Here is a 22,597-nt window from a genome sequence, read left to right as displayed (position 1 = left end):
ACAGCAACTAAATTTGAGGTTTTTGATTTGCGTATTTGGATATAATTTTGCAGTCTGAGCAGATGATCTACAACCTGGCCTCAGAGATCTGCCTGCAGTAAATTGTAAGATGTGCCTTCTTTTTTTTAACCTCCGAAAGTGGAAGGGATGAGTCAGCCCATCTGGGATTTTAAACAGCCAGTTCCAGGGACACTGCACAGCCCAAAGCCATGCCTCCAGCAAATCACTATTAAAAATATTCTCTTCTAGGCAAGACCGCCTAATGTGTCAACCTTGACTGCTTCCTGTAAGTAAAAGGAAATATTTAGAAGCAAAAACAACAGAATTACTATTGAAGGCAATCGTAAGGTTACTTCCTTCATTTGCCTTTGAAAATATGGCGTGTGTTTTATTCCCTGATAGCCTTGATGTTTTACATGAACAGTCAGATGAAACTCACTTTACCAAGGATGGATGAAGTTGAATCAATTTTCTCTCTGAAAAAGCTAATAATGTGTAAATTGATATATAAATGTCGGTGATATATACTGTGTATGTGCACTTGAATGATAGTATAGGCTTTTTTCTGCACAGATATCAAGAATGTGATATTATTCACATAATTGCAAAGATTTAGACACAACAGGACAAAGAAGATATTTTAAAGAAAAAAAACGAGGAATCATGCAAATTTTGACAGGGTCTTTTAATGTCTGATAAGATATGTATTGAAAATTAGTATACTGAACATTGTTTATAATATTAATAATAGGGCGCTAGAAAATGATACTTACCTTTGAATATAAACACTTTGTTCAGTTATTCTTAAATAGGATTTTAATGTCAATACCAGTATGTGCAAAATATTAATAATAAATGAATTAACATAAAGGAAAGTACAGGTCACTGTTCACAGTAGGAGCTCAACAATGCTTAGCTGAATTTGAATGATTTAAAGATAAGAGGGAAACCATGTTAAACCCTCCTGTAAATAGCAGATGACCCCTGGCAGGAGTCCCTTCTTTTTCTTAGCTTGATTAAAGACTTTCTTACTATTTAGGGTGATTATTTTTCTTCTTTAAATTTTCCAATATTCCTTTAATTTTTCTGCCCTGTTAGATATTTTATTATTATCATCAGAAATATATATATATATTTTAATCTTGGAAAGACAAATTACTTCCTTATATGCAGTTTTACTTTAAAGTAATGGTGCATGAAACACCTGTCATTTGAATCTGCTGTTATAACTCCAAACACAGCCTTGCATAAAATGAAGTGCCATGTGCAATAAATGAGTGCATATACCACTACATAAGCTTAAAAATAAAACAAAATCTTTAAAAAGAGTTACCAAAGTCACAACAGAACATTTTTTAACACCCTCATTCGTATGTTTAATTGGTATGCCTGTATCCTTCCGACGTCTACACTTCCCATCTGCTACTCAAGGACAGATTCACGGGGAGAGGACTACAACAAAGGCATGAATACTGGAACCTGTGGTTCCTTGGGGGCCACCAATGTCATTACTGTTCTAAAGAAACTAAATTCAAGATGTACTGTGTATTCTCATGGCTCTCAGAGACATTGTCGGTCACCGTAAGAATTTTGATGTTTGCCCACAGTGGGTGAACCCATTGCACGGATTTAGGTAAATGAGTGAAATTGTCAGGCAGGTCTCTTGGGCAGCACTGTGGAGGACGGATTTCAGAAGAACAAGATTAGTGTTGATGAGGCCAATTCAAAAGTAGTGCAGTAATACTGAGGTAAGAAGCGATTTGAGCCTAAAATTATGCTACTTTTATTTTTTTCCCTAAAATCTCGTTTGGCCTCCATTTAACTCTGGGAGTGGGTGAAGAAATAAAGATATGGGGAAAAAGAGAAATTCAGTATGATTCTGTGCATGGTAACACCATTCATTCAGATGAGGAAGGCAGAGGAAAAAAGATGTGTTGAGGTTGATGTTTCTTTCTAGGTACAGGGAGAAATATGTACTGGTCACATGGTATCTGGAATGGAGATGAAGATTTAGGAGTCATTAGGGTACACCTGGTTTTTGAAGCCTTAGGAGAGATTGAGCTCATCCAAGGAATGCGTAGAACAGTGTTTCTTAAAGAAGAGGGAAGAATAGCAGAATCCACTAAGGGTCATTTGCAAACTCTACATTCTGCTTCCCAACATCCCTGGGGTGGAGAAGGAAGCATGTACACTTTGAAAAAACTCCCAGGTACTTCTTTGATATGCTGTCCTCTCCCAGGGGATGTGGACATTGATACTGTTTTAAAAATTCTCTAGGAGGTTCTGATGTACACCCAGGACTAAGAACCACTAAAGGCAAGTGAAAGGGGAAGAAGGGTGAGCATTCCATCTAGGAGAAACAGAACTCAAATGAACAAGGCCAGACCTGATAATGTTCTCTAAAGGTGACAAGAACAACTACAGGATATTAGCAACTGTCACAAATTAAAGGATAACTTTATGTATGTAATTTCTGTGAAGGACTCATAGCCATTTATCGGGCTCTTCAACTACTAGTATGCCCTCTGTCTTGTAAGAATTCAACAGCCACTGCTTTTCTAGAGATAACCAGTATTTCCAAGTGTTTCGCATTGATTTGGTGACTGAATCTGACCACATTCTAGAAACTTTCAAACATGCTTTCATGTGTTTTTCTAGTTCCCTTTTGAGTGACAGCGAATTTCACTAGCTTTTCCCTTGCTCCCTCTTCTCTCTTTACTTCCCTTGATGTCCCACCCCATCCATTTAATTTTGGCATCCTTTAAGAATAGACTTCCTGTCTCCAACTTATTCTTCCTCATTGGGTTCCTGGATGTTTAACTTCAGCTTCTTTCTGTTTGGTCCATAGTGAATCTCTCAAGGTATGTCCCACCCCATCCATCTTAATTTTGGCATCCTTTAAGAATAGACTTCCTGTCTCCAACTTATTCTTCCTCATTGGGTTCCTGGATGTTTAACTTCAGCTTCTTTCTGATTGGTCCATAGTGACTCTCTCAAGATATGCAGTCTAGTCCATGTCCAGTTGGATTCTGATGGCAAATCGAATATAAATGTGAACTATGGAATTTTTTCTTGGTATTTTAAAATCTCTCCTAATGTCCATCTTGTCATCTCTTTTTACCTCTTTATCTTTTTAATTGATCAGTTGGTAGAGTGAAAATGCCAAGTCTTACTGCTTCCTCCTTAATTTTTCCGCACTTCAGTTCCTATTCTGTAAAATGGAGACAATTGCAATAGCTTCCTCATGGGACAATTATGAGGCGTATAGAAGGCTTTAGTTGTTATCATTACTTCCTAATGACACCTCCTTTTCCCCCAAAGTTTATAAATAAATTTACCAAGATATAATTAATGGAAGCCAGATCCAAAAGTGCACAAGTGCACACACATCCACAGAAGCACACAGGCACACATACGTATATCTTGATTTGGATGGTGGTTACACAGGCATATACATTTGCCAAAGTTTTTCAAGCTGTATACTTAAGATGTATACATTTTCTAGATGTAAATCATACCTCAATAAATTACTGGGCGGAAAAGGTGTAATGAGAAGCAGAGCAGTAGAGCAGTTAAGATTGTGGGTTCTGGAACTGGATTTTGGTTTAAACCCTGGCTCCAGTACTAACTGTTGGTGTGATTTGAGGCAAGAGATTGGCCTCTGTATTTCAGTTTCCTCATTAGTTAGATCTGGATAAAAGGACCTATTTCATAGAGTTGTTATGAGAACTAAAGGAAATAATCTAAAATAGTACTTGGCACATCTTAAATAGCATATAAATGTTAGCTACTGTTTTCTAATATGTTTTCTTAAAATAATGGCATTACATATTTCTAGGGTATGTGTCTTCTTTGTATATCCCATATCTTTACTTAGGTAGTGTCTTTTTTCATGCAGAGAATAAGGTTTTATACTTTTTTGTTACCTCTGTGTATGTCCAGCATTTAGCCTGATGCTACATTTAATAGGAGCAAAATCAACATTCATTGAACATTCACCAAGAAGGTCATACCAGATCAAAAGACAGTTTTTATTGTAAAAATTGATTAAATTGGGTATTCCTAACTAGTAGTGAAAATTGTATCTGACTGATTTAAACCAAATCTACCCAAAGAATAATTATTCTTTTAGCAGCAAATTTTAAAATGGTATGAAAATAAGTTTGTGAGAAGTAAACGGATTTTCTTTTAACCTCAACTATTCTACTCAACCTTTCAGATACCAGAAAATTACAGTAATAATAAATTGGAATAATGTCAGATGATGGAAAATTCAAATCCACATGGATAATTGTCTCTTCTAAGTAGAGAGTGGCTATGGTTCTGGAGCTTTAAACATTTAAATCTAAAAGACAAATGTCCTAGTGTTTTATAATGATTCACACAGTGACCTTTTTCATTATGCATTTGAATTGTTTAAATCAAATTTTAATATGAAGTACAAAATCTGTTTGATTTAACAGTCATTTGTATGAATTAAAAGAATGTCATCAATGCCTTAAAAGAAAATTACAAAGTTTATTTTTTTTAATTAAATTGACGGTAACCGTATTATTAATTAACATTTTCTATTTGTTCAGTTATACAGTAAAGAGAAAAAAAGATGCCACTTGATTCCCAATTCTTGGATTAGAACTGATAATTACTATTTATTGCATACCAATTATTTTTCAATTCCTCTACTTGGTGGATTTTTACAGGTTTTATTAAAACTGTTGCAATGTAATTATTATCCCCATGTAGACATGAGAAAACTAACAATATAGCACTCAATTTAAAGCTTAAACATGCTTCACTGAATGTGTGGATATTTTCCTCTTTAATGTGAAGTTTCTAATATGTGGAAAACTGGTACGTAGAACCAGAATGCTTTAAAAATTGTGAAAATAACCGTCTAGAAAGTGATAAGGTGATATGTAACCAAAAAAAGGGCCATTACAGAAGTCAAAAACATATATTATTGGTTGGACGAAATCTGATTTTGCAAAAAAAAAGGGGGGGGGAATGTTTATGACATATATGGGGGAAAGGGGAGAGTTATTCTTTTACAAATTAATTTTGAAATAGTATGTTAAATAGTTCAGTTTGAATGAAAAAATAACAATGAAATTAGGACTCATCATACATTAACAAAGGTATATTTCCAGTTAAAGGGAGTGTTTTACCCATGGTACTGTACTGATGAATCCCATTCTGTGGTCAAGACCACATCTGAAGTACCGAATCCATTTCTTGGGGTCATTTTCTAAGAGGATAACTGGAAGGGTAAGAGGTTTTTCATGGTTTCCAGTGAGGATAAGCTGCTCTGATTACCCTGGAAAGGAGAAGACTTGCCAGTAGACTACATGATGGCAGAAGAGGAACAAATGGGTGAATAATACTGGGAGGTGGAAGAGAAGCATCATTTTCTGTTAGTGCTATGCAACCATGGTGTAAGGTGGTTTGCAAGGAAGTTAACTTGCAAATACTGTGACTACTTCAGCAGAAGCCAGGTGACCCCGTGTCAGGGAATGTGATGACCGAGGATTCCTCCTTGGGAGAAAGGGAGTGAAGGACTCCTAAGCAACTTTCTGACCCTTAGCCTTTCAGACCAACAGAAGTGCACAGAAGTTTGCCAGGTAGATTGTAGGTTATCAGTTTAGGAGAGTCCGATATTTAAAAAAAAAAAAAAAAAGATCATTTATGGGGAAAGTATTTCTTGAAATGTTATTTTTTCCTGGGTATAAAGAATTGGAGCTAATATTTCTTGATTTTAGAAATACCAACAACAAAATTTAATTGGCAAAGATAGTAAGAAAAAGAAACAAATGAGAAGAAAAAGGAGAGACAGAGAAAAACAAAATGCTTATAAAGTGTGATACATTTAGCACTTTTTCTTTACCTGCCCCCATCAATTTAGTCATTATTTTCCATTGTTTTATATATACATACAATAATCTGAGGTTTAGGAATTATGTTGTTGTTACAAGCTATTAATTTTTACATTATATATTTGTATTCTATAAATACCTATTTTTAATTTTTGTATTGTCAGGTTTTTTTTATTTTTACTATATTTACTACAATTAAACAACTTTTATTTAACTGGTTTTTATTCTCCCTGCCAGTATTATATGCCATCACTTCCTTATTTAAGATCTCTTAAATTTGACTTACTACTCAGTCACCTAGAGTATGTATTCAAATAGCTTGTTTAATAAATAGGAAGTTTGAATTACTGAAGATGTCTTTTTCTTGCCTTTATATATGACTAAAAATGTGGCTGAATATAAAATTACTGGTTGGTCATTAAAACTGTAGGCAGTGCTCAGTATATTTTTAGGAATTCAGTTTTGCAGATGGGTGTGATAACAATTTAATGTCTTTCTTTTTTCATTAATAACATTATTTTCCTGACTTCGTGATTTTTGACATTAGTTTATCATTGTATTGTACCAAAAAAAAAAAAAATTAAGAAGTGTATGACTCTTCTTAGGCAGAAGGGTTAAAAAGCCTCTTATTTAGTTAATTTGAATTTGTTAAGAACACAGTGAACTTCTTTTGATCTTCATATAGTTTCACCAAGTTTTCTTTCATAATTACCACTCATTCTTCAGTAAATATTGAGACTCTTATTGCTTATTTTTCTGGTTTCCACATTCAGTATACCTAAAATCTTTTATTAATGATCTGCTACCTCTATAAAAATTTTCTTCTGACGTAATTTTAGCTCTTTGCTCTTTTTCACTCTGCTTATGAGTTTTTCAAGTTTGACCTCTATGTTACAGTTTTAACCATCATATCAGTTGCGTCCTTAATTCAGCTGGTACAATGTTAATATAGATGTAGCCTGTCCTGATTGAACTAATTTGTTTCAGCATATTGCTTTTGTTGGTGGCAATGTAAATGATACACCATCATTATAAAATTAAGCGTATACCTCTCAAATGACACTGCACTTCACTCCTAGGTATTTATCCTAGGAATCAGAAACACAAGACTTTGAGTTTTGAGTTGAGACAGAAAGCTATAGGAGTAAGTGAGAAGCCTCGTGTATTGTGAAAGGACTTCTCTGTTTAACAAGTGGAAGCATATATAAGACATTATTTTTCCTCAGCCTAATTTCGGGGAGCTCGTAGAATATGGCACTTCTTAAACTTTTATATAGGCTCTTTGCCATACTTAAGTTTTGATTGTGGTGGGGTTTTTTTTCAGTGTTTTTCATAGTATATTAATTTAAAAAAAAAGAAGTCAGGGGAAGGTGTGTCAGGAAACTAACATAATAATATTTATTTTATGTAAAATTTAAAAATCATAATGGGCTTTTTTGGAAGATATGAACTTAAGAATGTAGTGGGTCTAAAGTAGGTCATGAGAATATCCTTGGATACTAAGTAGCTCCATCTTTCTGTGTAAGATTTGTATTTCAAGGGGTGAACAATAACTGTATTTCTGTGTCTTATTTTGTACAGTGAGGTGTTAAATAAGTGGGATGAGGAACTCCCTATTTTATTTTAAAAAATTTATAATCTGGGACTAAGGTGTTGTCTTTTGGTTAAAAGCTAGTGTTACAGTAATTTTTGCTGATTTTAATATTAATCATTAGACTTTGTCAAATGAGTTAGTAACCGAAACCAACACATTATTCGTGGTATTACATCATTCATTCTGCATGAAACTGAGGCTGTCTCTTGTCCTCTTATTATCCCAGTAAGAATTTACACCACTTAACCAGGTATTAGTCATTGGCTCTTGTGAAAGCTGGGAATGTTTGAGTCAGTTAGATGAGTGAGAGAAACAAAGACAGTGATAAAGGAGCAGAAAGCCTTTGATGGAACACATTGCCTATGAGAAGATTGGGGATAAGCTCAGGAGCCTTGGAAGGTAGAGCTCAGTGAAAGGATACATGCAGAAGAAGCCAGCCACATCTTCAGGTGGAGAGGAAGGAGACTGCAAGGTGTTGTTTCTAGGGGCTATCATCTTCTCTGTAAATTTAGAAGCAAGGCCATCTTCTCAGTAAATACTCCTGGAATGACTTGAGGGTACTGAGAGAAGGAAGAAAGACTGAGAAGTTTTGATGGTAAAGTTTGGGGTCAAGTGTGGAGGAGAATGCAATAAGGAGTCATTCGGGAGGGAATTAAAGGCTTGCTGAGCAATAGAGAGGTCTTGGTGTGGTTACATGTGTATTCTGAGTCAATTACAATGGCTTTGCAACCTTTCTGGTAGTCCTTGACAGAGGGGGACAAAGGAAAATAAAAGAACGGGGACAACAGTGAACTCTCAAGTGGATAGGAGACCAGGGAATTATATGGGAAAATGGAACAGGGGTCAGGAAGGCCTGATACTGAAAACAGACTAGAAATCCATGTAGCTCCACAAGATTAGCTAAATACTTAAGGTCAAAATATAGGAACATAATCTAGGAGGCATTAGTAAAGAGTGGTAACCTGTTGCCCAATTGGCAAGCTGATAATGACGGCAGTAAAAGAGCAGTCAAGAGAAAACCTATCAGGCTAGTCTAGCTTCTCCCATTACTCCTGTTAGGTGAGGGCTACTCTGTGTTGTGTGTTTTGCTTAAATCCAGGTTGGCAAACATTTTCTTACAGGGCTAGATAGTATATATGCCTTAGACAATCTGAAAATGCATTTACCTGAAAACCGTAGGTGGTTGCCCAGGAACACTTGTGTGAAATCCATTAGAAGTCAAGGTAAAAAAAAAAGTATCAGTATAAACAGTGTTGCAATCTTTGTAAAAATAAACTTCCTAGCCTCCTGGATGTTGAAGAGCTGTTTTTCAATCTACCTACAGGTATCTATGTCTGCATATATGTATGTGTGTATGTGTGTATATAAGTATATGATACTATATACCTAATACTGTTTTAGTCCTTATGAGAAACATATAGAAATTACAGAAATAATCTGTCTTCCAAGAAATGCCAATCTATTTGGAGAAGGAAATGGGAAAAGGAAGACTGGAGGAATGAAAATACTTATAAAATATCATATAGTTGGACAGTGAGTTACTGCTACAAAGGTGACTTAATGACTTTGAGTACAGAATTGCCTGTATACCAAGAAGGAAGATTTCTCTGCCTTTGGACTTGAGGTTTGAGACAGTAGCCAACTGGGAACTCTTTTCTCACGTATAGCATTTCAGCTACTCTCGTGCTTTGGAAAGATGAAATAATGACTCATTTTTCCAGGATTATTATTTCTACTGCTTAGTTCTGCTAAATGTCATAGTCTGAATAGTTATTAAAAGTCGGAAAAATAATTAAATGGACACTTTTCAGACTCAATCATATTTTGACTGGTATGATAATGGTCTCCCAAAATATTTGATGCCTTGAAAGTAGTGTCCTGCTGTATTTGATATAGACTCCTTTTTATTCTTTTTAAATATTTTCTTGAATTATAAAATAAATTTATGTGGCAATACATTAAGTCTGTTGATTCTGTTTTGGGCAGTTATACCTAAGAAAAATAAAGACCAGTGGATAAATCCTATTTAGTGTTTGACACATTAAAGCGGTCATTTAAAATTGTTAAACCATATTTGGAAAGTAATCAGAAAGCAGCATGTAAAAAAAAAACAGGATTATAAATTTGTTCCATTTTGATATCATAGAACAGTATGTTGGAAGGGCCTAGTGCTATCACTTCCTACCGGTAATTTTACAGTAAAATACAATCTAGGATTCTAGATGGAAAATTACATCATCAGTTGTTCAGTGGCATGGTGGTGTCTCTGTAAATCTGCCCGAGCAATTTGGTTACTGCAATCAGTTTGTGTTTTACTTTGCTCATTGTCAAATTCAAGATTTCTGTTGTTCTAGTTGAGCAAAACTTTTTGTATATCACGCTTTCAAGAAGGTGGGTAAGATTCAAGTTGGCCTTTTAAGTTAAGATACATGTGATGTTAAGCCATCCCACAGTGTTGACAATAAACTTTCAATGACATAAAGTGAAGTGGGAAATATTTTCCCACCCTAATCTTACCCAGGGCTATTGAAAAGAGATGTTCCTCTTTAATGATGACAGGCACGATGAAGGAAAACTTGGTATGAACTACAATTCTGAAGAGAGTGATTCTAACCAGACTGTACTGATGGGCATCAGATGAACAGAGAAGGAAATATAATTGTAAACGGAAAAGGCGGGACTTTTTGTTTCTAACGATTCTGTTACGTTGAGGGATATTTGAGGATCTGACCACGAAGGGTTCAGCCCTGAGACTGGGTTTAACATTTAAAAACATTTTTACATATTAAAACTTAGATGAAGTCATAAAAGATATATAATTAACTTTTGCAGATGATAGAAATATGGGAGGGAGCATTAATATGATGGATGAGAACATCAGTGTACAAGGTTAATAGCTTCAACTGATGGATTGCATCCAATTATGGGATTAAATTTGAATGTAAATTTGTAAAAACCAGTTTGGACAATTTTAAGGTAGTGGAAACACAGCTTGATAGCAAATGATGCTTTTTAGAAAGGTGAATCTGGGTATTTTTATATGACTATAAGATTAATATGAGCCAGTAGTATGAAGCAGCTGCTAAAAAATAAAAACCTTAGGCACGATAGAAACATAGTAAAGATCAAGAGAAGTCCTAGACCGCGCTCACTTCGGCAACACATATACTAAAAATTGGAATGATACAGAGAAGATTGGCATGGCCCCTGAGCAAGGATGACATGCACATTTGTGTAGTGTTCCATATTCTTACCTCACACCAGTCAGAATGGCTGTCATTAAAACGTCTACAAATAAACTCTGGAGAGGGTGTGGAGAAAAGGGAACCCTCCTACACTGTTGGTGGGGATATATTTTGGTGCAGTCACAATGGGAAACAGTATGGAGGTTCCTCAAAAAACTAAAAATAGAGTTGCTATATGACCTAGCAATCCCACTCCTGGACATATATCTGGAGAAAACTCTAATTCAAAAAGACACATGCACCCCAATGTTCATAGCAGCGCTATTTACAATAGCCAAGACATGGAAGCAACCTAAGTATCCATTGACAGATGAATGGATAAAGAAGGTGTGGTATTCATGTACAATGGAATACTACTAAAAGAATGAACTAATTCCATTAAAAAGAATGAACTACCCATCTGCAGCAACATAGATGGACCTAGAGATTATCACACTAAGTGAAATAAGTCAGAAAGAGACAAATATTGTATGATGTCACTAACATGTGGACTCTAAAATACGACACAAATGAACTTGTTTACGAAACAAACAGACTCACAGACATAGAAGACAGACGTATGGTTACCAAAAAGGAAAGGGGGTGAGGGAGGGATAAGTTAGGCGTTTGTGATTAGCAGATATCACTACTGTATATAAAGTAGATAAACAATAAGGACCTACTGTATAGCGCAGGAAACTGTATTCAATGTCCTATAATAAACCATAATGGAAGAGAATATGAAAAAGAATATAAATCTATATCTATCTACCTATCTATTTATCTATTTATCTATCTACCTACCTACCTATAGTATAACTGAATCACTTTGCTCTACACCGAAAACTAACACAACATCGTAAATGAATTATACTTCAAAAAGATAAATAAACAGAATCTAAATAAAAAGAATTCCTAGACGCTTTGCACACTGTGATGTGCAGGCCGCACCCAGAGGGTTGTGCTGCTGTCTATGAGCCATGACTTAAGAAGAGTGCTTAATATGTCAGAGTGGGTCCAAATGAGGCTGGAGGCTGACCAGTTTTCTTCAGATATTCAAATTGCCAATGGAACAGATGCTGGAATTATTTTCTTTCAAGTAAAAGCTTCAAGAAACAGACTTGATTCTCCTGGGAAGGCATGGGCAGCCACTGCCAGAGAGATATAGTAAAGAGGAATCTTTGGTTTGGTAGAGATTAAAAGGAATAACTTCTGTTTTCCTTTTAAAAAGTCAAAGATGCCATGCTTATTGAATGGAAATCTAAAATTTGAGAAAGTAACAAGAAAGACAATCCTGGGTAAGAAATGAGATAGGCTGTGACTGGAGGGTCTCACTCTTGATTAGCTTCTGGGCCTATTAAAGCACGTTGTTTGGACCTCAGCTCTCCATTTAAAGCCTGCATTGGACTTAATTGTGATACAGTGTCAAGTGGTAAAAGAGCGTATCACAAGGGGTATACTGTTAGCATTAAAAAGGGAAAGTCAGAAATAGCTTCACGTGGATTTTTTTCCCAAATCAAGCAACGCAATGAAGTACAATAAAAAAGGCAGAACGCAGAACTCACAAGAAATGATGGTCTGTCCCCTTTGAAGGTTTTCATGAACTATAACAGGATTATAGTTTTTTACACTATAGTTCACTTAGAATTGAAAATGAAGGTGCCTTTGGCTACTGACTGCCTTTATAATTTGCTTAGTGATTCCTATAATCTCATGGCAAATTGTAAGAATTTTCTTTTTCTCCTTCTTGTTTATTTTCAGGGAGATGGGTTCTGTTCTTTAGAGTGTCACAAAGATGTAGTAGATCTTAGTTTGAACAAATTGATCCTCTTATTTCTTTAGAATCTGTTATGCGTATGAAAGCTTAATTTGGTGTGGGTCAGGGCAAAGGAAATATAAGGACACTGGATAACAAAAGAGACAAAAAAGGATGACTGATGTGTTACACCCTTATAAGCCTCTCTACTTCAAAAATACCAGTCTTGGATAAAGCTATTGTTGAAAGAATGCTTTATTCTCCCTCAAGTCCAATATCCAGACACACACAAGTATACACATACTCTTTTTATAATCTAGAAATGTTATAGGACTCTGAGAATACATTTTGGTATTATTAAATGACACATTGTTCAAGTCAAGGTTTTGTTTTGTTTTTTTCTTTCACAACCGAGTTTGTAGTCAATTGTCCTGTGACATTAACACATTGTAGGTATTCTTAGTTTGTTATTAAAGAAAATATTGGGAATATTAGACATCTTCAGGGAAATTTTTAAAAAACATTACTAGATGGGTGAACATTTGTCCTTTCCAAGAATATAAAATTTGTGACTCATTTTTATCTTTGGTTTTCCACTGTAAAGAATGGGTGTCAGCTTCCTATGTAATTTTGATTTGTTTATCCAGCAGTTTTGTTTGTCCGTGCAGTTTTCTATGTGCCAATTGTGGTCAATATTTGGTTTCCATAAAAGGTATGAGTTTTCTTTGAGGCTGTCTTTCTTGCCATTGCCAAACCCACAACTGATGCACCATTACTTTGACTTTTGTTCTTAATTTAAACTTGGCACAGATCCTGTCTTTGGTGTAAAACATGAAGCAAACTCCATTTTGACCTGGAATCTGGGGAGGAAACTATTTGCTTGACGTTCTCTAAAGAGGTATATAGACAGGATGTTTGTGTTACTCTTATAGGGATAGAACTGCTACCTGAATGTGCCAGCACCCACAAGTTCAGGGTGGCACTGCTATTAAAAAAAAAAAAAAAAAAAAAAAAATCTAGCCAAGTCCGTTTTTCTCAGTTTATAGGTAAAAGCAGGTAAAGACACATCAAAATGTCTCTGTTTAATGGAATGCAAAGCAATCCATTAAAAAAGGCCGGAACAGGAGTTAGATCCAGACTGCCTGAGTTTGAATTCTGACTCTACCACTTATATGCCCAGGCAAGTTATTTAATCTGAGTCTGTTGTCTCAACTGTAAAGTGAGATATCAAAAGTTTCAACCTCATGGAGCTCTGGGAAGGATTAAGGTAAGTGACTTAGAACAGGGATTGACACAGAATAGCCTCCTCCTTCTCCTCCTCATCTCTCAGAATTGAATATGCACGTTACATTCCTTTTTGGCAAGAGTATGGGATTTAGGGTCTTTAGAGAGTTAGCTTTTGACATTCTGGCCTCATTGTCACCCTGCTCTAACGTACCTAGTCAATGACATAGTCTTTACTTCTTATCTAGCAAACTGAATGGTAACCCTGTGACCTGAAGGTGCTAATACATCTCTAAGATGTGAACCATTCAGTCATATTTTATGAATAATTTAGGTCTCGTAAGCTCAGTTCATCCATACTTTGGAAATTTTTCAATCTTCTGTAAGAGCTACGTGGGGCTAGAAATTGAAACCACATAAAACAGTAAAAAAGAATTCCGACCAACTTTTACCTGTCAAATAAAGCCATTTATTCATATTTATTGAGTGTCTAGAACCTTCACAGTGGAGAAAACTACTTAATCATTCTCATGAGCTTCCTGCCTTGCACATTGTAGACACCTAATAAAATGGTTTTTTCAATTGAAGTTTATGACCAAGCTTTTCACAGGGAAGATTCCTTTTCAAATATTCTCTAAATCTCTTCTTTTAAAAGTAGATACCCAGTCAGAAGTGGAGAAGTAGTAATTGCTGAGCTTAGCAGTAGCCAAAAGCAAACTTCATCCCTAAGTCTAATGACAGCTTCTTGGATGCAGCTCATGTGTGTTTCTCTTCTCTCTCTTTTTTTAAAGACAATCCCTAGGTCTGGATCTACTGCTGATTTTGCAGTTTTTACTGGTTAGGTCATATTGAGAATGATGATAGCATTAAAAATGAAATGTTGTATTCTTTTTTAATCCTTTGCCCCAGATTAGTTGAAAAGGGAGAGAGAAGAGGGGGAGGTCCATTACTATTGTTCTACAACACTGAACTAATTGCTTTTTAAGAAATAGCATGAAAGTTGTACACATTATATAAAAAATTCTTGTCTAAAGTGAAATTATTTTACAGATGAAGATAATGAGTGCTTATTGAGGTAATAATGCATCGAATTATATTCAAAGAAGAATTAAATGAAAGATGTTCCGTCATTCTACACATGGTTCACTAACAGAAATTCAAGATTTTTCACATTGGTAAGACAGCCACTTTTAGTGCCACTAAATTTTGTGCCACTTTTAGTGCCACATAATTAACTGTGATTTTGAGTCTTCACATATGGAAAGAAATTAGGCTAGTACACTTGTTTGTTTCAGAAACAGTTAATAATTTTTACTTTATCACTGAAATGATACATATTTCTGAATGAGCTTCTCCAGAGGCATGTCACAGGCATCTCATCATTCAGTATCACCCTGCCTTTCTGTCAGTTTTAGCCATTTAGAGCCCCTATTTTGGCCATTAACTCTCAGGTCCTTCACTCTCCTCAAACTAATCTTGACATAGGATTAGGAATACCAAAGCTTCCAGTCACAAGGAACCAGTGTCAAAGAGATTAACTGAATTATCTGTTGGCTTAATTCGCCATGCATGCTCACATGGGAAGGGAATAACAATATATGTGAGAGTTCTTTTACAGCTATACTCCAATACAAGCAATGGCTATTACCATTTCCCTATATTGGATCATTATGGTGACCTTCATTGCTCCTAAAGAACTCCTTTACCTAGTCTTTCTCTTCCATGGTCTCAATTCGTAGCATACAAATGTAGTTCTCTGTTTCTGTACAGCCCAGACTTTGAGGTTAATTGAATAACTAATTCTTACCTACTAAAATTGGGTAGCTGCAGAAAACAAGCTTCTTAATCAAAATTTCGTGTTTCTTGCTGCTACTAAAATAGGCAGGAAGGCAGGCCTGTTAACCGGTATTAGTGAGACTTTATGAAAATCCCAGGAAAACGTTGATGTTCCTTTTGGCTGTGCTTCCAATGAATTAGCTGTTTATGTGAAACTTTGCCTGTATTGCTCATGAGACCAATGATGCTATGAGGTTTTTTCCCTCTGCCTTGGAAAAAAGTGTTGCCAGAGTCGTGTTCCTTATGATATTGTTACTTTGCTCCTGATTTTACACTCAACTCAAAGACATAATCAGGTAGTGTTGGGTGAAAATTGTTGGCATGAATAGAGAATCTTTTATCAAAAGATTTAAATATGATATCCTAAACGATAAGTTTCTTTCCTGAATTAAAAAACAAAAACCCAATAACTTAATTTTCCCTTATTTCAAAGTTAGCTATGAAGGTAAACCTACAGGTAAGCCTTTTCATACAGATGTGTACCTCACCATCTTGGTATTTCTAAGCCTCTTTTTCCTGAAATCTGTTTTACTCAGACTTTTTTTTTTCCTAATAGACTATTTCTGAAATTGATGCAGCTCTCTTATATCACAATTAATAATTTCCAGTTTATTTTTTTCTAATAAGGCTCTTCTTTTATTATTATTATTATTTTTTATTGGAGTATAGTTGCTTTACAATGTTGTGTTAGTTTCTGTTGTACAACAAAGTGAATCAGCTATATGTTACATATATCCCCTCCCTCTTGGACCTCCATCCCACCCCTCTAGGTCACCACAGAGCACCAAGCTGAGCTCCCTGTGCTACACAGCAGGTTCCCACTAGCTATCTATTTTACACATGGTAGTATATACATGTCAATCCTAATCTCCCAATTCATCCCACCCTCCCCTTCCCCCCTGTGTCCACACGTCCGTTCTCTATGTCTGCGTCTCTATTCCTGCCTTGCAAATAGGAAATACATGACTTTAATTTAATATAGGCTACATATATTTTGACCTGTTTGCTCATCCATGTCTACCATCTACCAACTATGTTCTGGGCATGTGAAGGGTACAAAGCCCTCTGCCTTTATTTGGTGTGAGTTACAGTCTCCTTTTTGAGAAACTATTGGAGAGTAACATTAATGGGTTAAAATAATGTCAAATTAGAAATCCTTTTAAGACATATTTAAGGATAAATATTACTTTAAAGATCTTAATACACTATAGGAAAGCACAGGAAAAAGCCTAAAATACTAACTTAGAATGGGCTTGGGAATAGAAATATCAACTTTGGAATCCTAGCACTGTTACTTAACAGGCATAAATTACACATGCCTTTTTGCATTCTCATTTTGTTTTCTCTAAAAAATAGAGGTAATAAAAGTATCATCTTTATAGAGGTGTGTGAGAACTATGTTATATAATATGCACAACTACTGCCACCCAGTAGGTTCTTAATGCATTTTGCCTTTATTACCAATGTTATTAAAAACTAGAGTTTATGGAAATTAAGTAGACTTATAAAAATTAGAACATTATAAGATAGAATAATCTTTCAGAATGTTGGCTTATATGGTTTTTTAAGTTTATGTATGTCATACTTATTTGACTGTCAAATTTATTTTTAAAATTTCGATTATCTCTTATCTCCAGGAAACATGTATTTTTATTTTTCTACACAGTATGTTGTCCTCCTTATTATTCTGGACATGGGAATAAAGGAGTGCTTGGAAATGTCTAGATTGTCTTGGCCATTCTGTTGTTACATTCAGTGATGTCAGTAAGACTGGCTTCTTCAGGAGCTGTGTAGTTTATGAGTCTGGAGTGTCATATAAAAAAGAAATATCCATAACTCTATATTTTATGGCTGGAGGTTATATAAAGATTCTTGGTTGACTTTCTTTTGAGATTGAGTATTTCAGTAGTGGTTTAAAATTGACATTCTGAATTATTATGTTATTAATTTGCATTATTCTTATTTTCTTATTTGAAAGTAAAGAGCTCCTAATAACCAAAATATAGATGTACTTTGGAAGTCTTTGACGTATACAGTGTCCACCAAATATTTCCACCTATCGTTAATAGGTAATTTCAGCTACACTATTTTTTTTTTTTAGGCTAATTCTTTTTTACTTTATTTTATTTTTTTATCATCTTTATTGGAGTATAATTGCTTTACTATGGTGTGTTACTTTCTGCTTTATAACAAAGTGAATCAGCTATACATATACATATATCCCCATATCTCCTCCCTCTTGTGTCTCCCTCCCACCCTCCCTATCCCACCCCTCTAGGTGTTCACAAAGCACCCTCCCTGTGCCATGTGGCTGCTTCCCACTAGCTATCTGTTTTACATTTGGTAGTGTATATATGCCCATGCCACTCTCTCACTTCGTCCCAGCTTACCCTTCCCCCTCCCCGTGTCCTCAAATCCATTCTCTACGTCTGCATCTTTATTCCTGTCCTGCCCCTAGGCTTTTCAGAACCTGTTTTTTTTTTTTTTTTAGATTGCATATGTATGTATTAGCACATGGTATTTGTTTTTATCTTTCTGACTTACTTCACTCTGTATGACAGACTCTAAGTCCATCCACCTCACTACAAATAACTCAATTTCGTTTCTTTTTATGGCTGAGCAATAAGGCAAGAATGTACAATGGAGAAAAGACAGCCTCTTCAATAAGTGGTGCTGGGAAAACTGGACAGCTACATGTAAAAGAATGAAATTAGAACACTCCATAACACCATACACAAAAAAAAACTCAAAATGGATTAAAGACCTAAATGTAAGGCCAGACACTATAAAACTCTTAGAGGAAAACATAGGCAGAACACTCTATGACATAAATCACAGCAAGATCCTTTTTGACCCACCTCCTAGAGAAATGGAAATAAAAACAAAAATAAACAAATGGGACCTAATGAAACTTCAAAGCTTTTGCACAGCAAAGGAAACCATAAACAAGATGAAAAGACAACCCTCAGAATGGGAGAAAATATTTGCAAATGAAGCAACTGACAAAGGATTAATCTCCAAAATTTACAAGCAGCTCATGCAGCTCAATATCAAAAAAACAAATAACGCCATCCAAAATTGGGCAGAAGACCTAAATAGACATTTCTCCAAAGAAGATATACAAATTGCCAACAAACACATGAAAGGGTGCTCAACATCACTAATCATTAGAGAAATGCAAATCAAAACTACAATGAGGTATCACCTCACACCAGTCAGAATGGCCATCATCAAAAAATCTACAAACAATAAATGCTGGAGAGGGTGTGGAGAAAAGGGAACCCTCTTGCACTCTTGGTGGGAATGTAAATTGATACAGCCACTATGGAGAACAGTATGGAGGTTCCTTAAAAAACTAAAAATAAAACTACCTACCATATGACCCAGCAATCCCACTACTGGGCATATACCCTGAGAAAACCATAATTCAAAAAGAGTCATGTACCACAATGTTCATTGCAGCTCTATTTTCAATAGTCAGGACATGGAAGCAACCTAGTGTCCATCAACAGATGAATGGATAAAGAAGATGTGGCACGTATATACAGCTACACTATTTATTTAACTGTTCCCTGCCATTTAAGAAAAAAATTACATTTAATAGATTTATCTCATTCCTGAAAAGATTCTTCTTTGTTATTTAACTTGCTAGAAACTCCTAACTTCACTCTTAGCTTAAGATTTCAGTTACTACTTCCTTAAGACTAAAACCTCCCAGTTTGCAACGTATTCGACACACCGTTTACGTCTATTAGGTGGTCTTTCCTAGTTTATACTACAGTAACAAAGTTAGAGCTTTATTTCTTGCTCATGTTCAGTATTGTGTGAGGCTCCCCTTCATGTCCCTTCATGGTGGGACACAAGCTGAGGGGCAGCCCTTTCCTGGGCCATGCCAAGATGGTGACAGATTGGAAAAAGAGATTGTGAGACTACATGCTGGCTCTTACAGCTTCTGCTCGCACGAGGCCTGTGTCTCATATCTTTTCCACTCATATTTCATGAGCCAAAGTCAGTCACATGGCCAAGCCTGATGATAATGTGATGGAAAGTATTGCTTCCTGCAGCAATGGGCCTGGTTTGTCGGGGAGGGGAGCAGCAAGAATGTTTAGGCAAAATGATAGTCCACCACACTACCCCAGTATTGCTCTCTTGACATGTTGAAATGTGCCTTCCTCGCTATAATTCGAAAACACCATGTATTCACTTTTTAAACATATATTGAGCATTAACTATTATATATTCCCCATAGTCAGTGATTGTACAGACTTTATTTTTTTTATTATTATTTTTTTAGTTTATTTTTATTTATTTATTTATTTATTTTTAACATCTTTATTGGAGTATAATTGCTTTACAATGGTGTGTTAGTTTCTGCTTTATAACAAAGTGAATCAGTTATACATATACATACGTTCCCATATCTCTTCCCTCTTGCATCTCCCTCCCTCCCGCCCTCCCTATCCCACCCCTCTAGGTGGTCACAAAGCACCGAGCTGATCTCCCTGTGCTATGCGGCTGCTTCCCACTAGCTATCTATTTTACGTTTGGTAGTGTATATATGTCCATGCCACTCTCTCTCTTTGTCACATCTTACCCTTCCCCCTCTCCATATCCTCAAGTCCATTCTCCAGTAGGTCTGTGTCTTTATTCCCGTCTTGCCACTAGGTTCTTCATGACCTTTTTTTTTTTTTTTTTCCTTAGATTCCATATATATGTGTTAGCATACGGTATTTCTTTTTCTCTTTCTGACTTACTTCACTCTGTATGACAGACTCTAACTCCATCCACCTCACTACAAATAACTCCATTTCGTTTCTTTTTATGGCTGAGTAATATTCCATTGTATATATGTGCCACATCTTCTTTATCCATTCATCCGATGATGGACACTTAGGTTGCTTCCATGTTGTACAGACTTTAAAATTAAGGACCATAAACTGAAAGAAGAGTCTACTGATGTGTTTAGCTCTTGTCCTCCTGATATTTCTATACATATTGAATAATTTTCATAATGTTTTCCATGATACTCTTTTCACTCACCTTTTGTGATGCCAAAAGGTGACTTGGACTTTTTAAATAAGAGAGATGGGATTGGAATTCTACCTCTGTGATTCATTAGCAATGTGATCTTAGTTATTAATTCTCCTTGATCTCCTGTTTCCTCAATACTCTGGGATTATACAAAACATGTGAATCACCTGGTCAATCACCCTGATGCATTATAAATTTTCAAGCAAGTCATATCTTGTATCACTTCCACCATAACCCTCTAAGAACTCTCATTTCACTCAGAATTAAAACAGAAGCCCTTTTTGTGTTCTACAGACTCCACGATGATCTGTCCCCATGGTTCTCACCCTTGCTTACTTTGCTCCAACTGTGTTGGGCTTCTCGATAATCCAAAACACAAAAAGCACAGGCACTTCTGCTACTGACGTTCCCGCTGGAATGTTATTTCTTTAAATATCTACAAGGCTTGTCTCATCATTTTTTTCTGCTTAAATGTCATCTCATTAGAAAGGCCTCCGGCCACTGTGTTTAAGATATCACCTCTTCTATCACTCTCTAACTTCTTACCTTGACGTATGTTTTCTATTTTGATTTATCATCATGAGACATATATATATGTGTGTGTGTTTTTTTACTGGTTTATGATTTTTTCCTCCCTCTAGAATTTAAACTTCATAAGAACAGAGACTATTTTGTATACTGTACATTCTACCACCTACAATGCTTCCTGACCCATAGTAGGTGATTAGTAATTGATGAGTAAATAAATTTAACTTATATCATTCAGAAAAATAAATAATAAGATTAAACAGAGAAAAAAAGACAGGTTCCTCGTATCTTCTGTTTATTACTCAATACCAGAAAAGGTGACTGAGACATAATTATGGAATATCTATATTTATCTTCCAAGTCACTACCCAATTTTTTTTTGAATTTTTGAATTTTATTTTATTTATTTATTTATACAGCAGCTTCTTATTAGTCATCCATTTTATACTGATGTCAGTGTATACATGTCAATCCAATTCTCCCAATTCATCACACCACCACCCCCACCTGCCACTGCTTTCCCCCCCTTGGTGTCCATACATTTGTTCTCTACCTCTGTGTCTCAATTTCTGCCCTGCAAACCAGTTCATCTGTACCATTTTTCTAGGTTGCACATATATGCGTTAATATGCGATATTTGTTTTTCTCCTTCTGACTTACTTCACTCTGTATGATAGTCTCTAGGTCCACCCATACCTCTACAAATGACCCAATTTCTTTCCTTTTTATGGCTGAGTAATATTCCATTGTATATATGTACCACATCTTCTTTATCCATTTGTCTGCCGATGGGTATTTAGGTTGCTTCCATGACCTGGCTATTGTAAATAGTGCTGCAATGAACATTGGGGTCCATGTGTCTTTTTGAATTATGGTTTTCTCAGGGTATATGCCCAGTAGTGGGATTGCTGGGTCATATGGTAATTCTATTTTTAGTTTTTTAAGGAACCTCCATACTGTTCTCCATAGTGGCTGTATCAATTTACATTCCCACCATCAGTGCAAGAGTGTTCCCTTTTCTCCACACCCTCTCCAGCATTTATTGTTTGTAGATTTTTTGATGATGGCCATTCTGACTGGTGTGAGGTGATACCTCATTGTAGTTTTGATTTGCATTTCTCTGATAATTAGTGATGTTGAGCAGCTTTTCATGTGCGTCTTGGCCATCTGTATGTCCTCTTTGGAGAAATGTCTATTTAGGTCTTCTGCCCATTTTTTGATTGGGTTCTTTGTTTTTTTAATATTGAGCTGCATGAGCTGTTTATATATTTTGGATATTAACCCTTTGTCTATTGCTTCGTTTGCAAATATTTTATCCCATTGTGAGGGTTGACTTTTCGTCTTGTTTGTAGCTTCCTTGGCTATGCAAAAGCTTTTAAGTTTCATTAGGTCCCATTTGTTTATTTTTGTTTTTATTTCCATTACTCTAGGAGGTGGGTCAAAAAAGGATCTTGCTGTGATTTATGTCATAGAGTGTTCTGCCTATGTTTTCCTCTAAGAGTTTTATAGTGTCTGACCTTACATTTAGGTCTCG

At 35.7% G+C, this 22,597-nt stretch overlaps 1 protein-coding gene and 1 non-coding gene across 2 annotated transcripts in view; both read left to right on the top strand.

Moving 5' to 3' along the window:
- Window positions 1-22,597, top strand: part of NAV3 (neuron navigator 3) — a 580,735-nt gene that overhangs the window by 134,558 nt on the left and 423,580 nt on the right. The gene's annotated exons all lie outside the window — the stretch shown is intronic.
- LOC133101797 (U6 spliceosomal RNA) lies at window positions 10,609-10,716 on the top strand. Its single transcript, XR_009702694.1, has one exon. It is a non-coding gene; the product is annotated as a U6 spliceosomal RNA (small nuclear RNA).

Source organism: Eubalaena glacialis, chromosome 11, assembly GCF_028564815.1.
Source record: "Eubalaena glacialis isolate mEubGla1 chromosome 11, mEubGla1.1.hap2.+ XY, whole genome shotgun sequence".
NCBI lineage: Eukaryota > Metazoa > Chordata > Mammalia > Artiodactyla > Balaenidae > Eubalaena > Eubalaena glacialis.
Note: the sequence above shows the minus strand (reverse complement) of the source record. Positions and strands in the feature narration are given on the sequence as shown.